The sequence below is a fragment of the Schistocerca americana genome, unplaced genomic scaffold (assembly GCF_021461395.2).
Source record: "Schistocerca americana isolate TAMUIC-IGC-003095 unplaced genomic scaffold, iqSchAmer2.1 HiC_scaffold_77, whole genome shotgun sequence".
Classification (NCBI taxonomy): Eukaryota; Metazoa; Arthropoda; class Insecta; order Orthoptera; family Acrididae; genus Schistocerca; species Schistocerca americana.
Window position 1 is genome coordinate 469565 of NW_025726533.1, and position 2936 is coordinate 472500.

A 2936-nucleotide genomic window follows, 5' to 3' on the forward strand; every position below is an offset into this window, starting at 1 on the left:
AACCTGTATTGCGCCTTAACCTAACCTGTATTGCGCCTTAACCTAACCTGTATTGCGCCTTAACCTAACCTGTATTGCGCCTTAACCTAACCTTTATTGCGCCTTAACCTAACCTGTATGGCGCCTTAACCTAACCTGTATGGCGCCTTAACGTAACCTGTATTGCGCCTTAACGTAACCTATATTGCGCCTTAACGTAACCTATATTGCGCCTTAACCTAACCTATATTGCGCCTTAACGTAACCTATATTGCGCCTTAACGTAACCTATATTGCGCCTTAACCTAACCTATATTGCGCCTTAACCTAACCTATATTGCGCCTTAACCTAACCTATATTGCGCCTTAACCTAACCTATATTGCGCCTTAACCTAACCTATATTGCGCCTTAACCTAACCTATATTGCGCCTTAACGTAACCTATATTGCGCCTTAACCTAACCTATATTGCGCCTTAACCTAACCTATATTGCGCCTTAACCTAACCTATATTGCGCCTTAACGTAACCTATATTGCGCCTTAACGTAACCTATATTGCGCCTTAACGTAACCTATATTGCGCCTTAACCTAACCTATATTGCGCCTTAACCTAACCTATATTGCGCCTTAACCTAACCTATATTGCGCCTTAACGTAACCTATATTGCGCCTTAACGTAACCTATATTGCGCCTTAACGTAACCTATATTGCGCCTTAACGTAACCTATATTGCGCCTTAACGTAACCTATATTGCGCCTTAACGTAACCTATATTGCGCCTTAACGTAACCTATATTGCGCCTTAACGTAACCTATATTGCGCCTTAACCTAACCTATATTGCGCCTTAACGTAACCTATATTGCGCCTTAATGTAACCTATATTGCGCCTTAATGTAACCTATATTGCGCCTTAATGTAACCTATATTGCGCCTTAATGTAACCTACGTTGCGCCTTAACGTAACCTACGTTGCGCCTTAACGTAACCTACGTTGCGCCTTAACGTAACCTACGTTGCGCCTTAACGTAACCTACGTTGCGCCTTAACGTAACCTACGTTGCGCCGTAACGTAACCTACGTTGCGCCGTAACGCAACCCACGTTGCGCCGTAACGTAACCCACGTTGCGCCGTAACGTAACACACGTTGGGCCTTAACCCAACACACGTTGGGCCTTAACCCAACACACGTTGGGCCTTAACCCAACACACGTTGGGCCTTAACCCAACACACGTTGGGCCTTAACCCAACACACGTTGGGCCTTAACCCAACACACGTTGGGCCTTAACCCAACACACGTTGGGCCTTAACCCAACACACGTTGGGCCTTAACCCAACACACGTTGGGCCTTAACCCAACACACGTTGGGCCTTAACCCAACACACGTTGGGCCTTAACCCAACACACGTTGGGCCTTAACCCAACACACGTTGGGCCTTAACCCAACACACGTTGGGCCTTAACCCAACACACGTTGGGCCTTAACCCAACACACGTTGGGCCTTAACCCAACACACGTTGGGCCTTAACCCAACACACGTTGGGCCTTAACCCAACACACGTTGGGCCTTAACCCAACACACGTTGGGCCTTAACCTGCTCTGTAATTGTCATACGACGCGTTAAATTAGTGTAGTGTTGCCTAACTGCAACCCCCGCAATATAGTTTGCTACTCGCACTGCCCGGTCCCCAGTGTATCGCTTCATGTTAAACACCTTGCAGCTATACACTGTAATGTGGATGGCAGCAGGACGTACATGCTCAATGCCCTTTGCAGTTGTTCATTGGCATTTGCAGTTGTTCATTGGCATTTGCATGGCGAAGCACTTAGCCTACGCTGTGGTACGGCCTGTGTCAACTGTCCGCTGATGTTGTACGTCCAAATCACACACTGTACTGCACATTGGTCCTCATGTACTGAATGATACATCGTGGTACATGTGACCGTACAACGACTGCGCCAACAACGGCGAACCATGCGGTCCAAATGTTGTGCACTCAGCTACGTGTCGTCTCCCTATAAGAGCTGGATTGCAGTGTGGTATGCCCTGGATGGCGATCAGCATGAGCCGTCTGTTGATGTAGTGGCGCGTGTTGTCAGACGTAGTCGTCTCTTCTCACACACCGTGATAGCATGGTGCACTGCGTTCCACATCTGCGACATGCGACAGAGGCCGGTTGACAGTCGTTCGCGCAATGGACATCGCATACGTACGGGGGCCACCTTCCACGTGTTCGCGAAGCGTGCACATGTTGTTGCGTGTATGTGGGCAGACATAGTGTGTCGTGACACCTGACACAGGCATGCAACAATCGTTGAATTTGCAAATGGCGATGGACGCCTACGTTTGCTGGTGACGTTACGCAAATGAACAACTGGTAAACCGTTGTGGTGCGGTTGTTCTCGCTAGAGGTGAATCAGTGATGGCGACGATCGGTTGAGCTACCAACCGGTTGTTCCAGCGATACCCACCATGCCCACGAACGTGAATGGCATCTGGGTGTGAAGCGATACGCGGCGGTGGCTGGGTGGGACCGTCCCCGGCCGGTGAGGGGGGGCCTCCCGGCGTGCTGGCCGCGCGGTGCGTGGGCGCACGCGCTACAGCCGGCTGGTGGGGGCGGCCAGTGGCAGGCGCGCCGGCCGACGGAGGCGGCAGGCGGCGCAGCTGCGCGCCGGCGCACCCTGCACGCGGCGCCGTGCGGCCAAAGTAGGTCCTCGCGGGCCCGGTGCGAAGCGCGGTGGACATCTGCAGTGTGCTGGTCCGATTGAGGACTGTGTGCGCTGAGGATGCGCCGCCGCCCGGCGCTCGGCGCCGCGACGCCGTCTGCTGCTCGGTCGCCTCTGCGGTTCTCGCAGGTGGTTTGTATCGCAGCTGTGCGGACGTGTTGGCGCGTGCGCTGTGCTAGGAGAGTTCGCTTCGGCACCCAAGTGGGGCTTTTGTCCTTCTG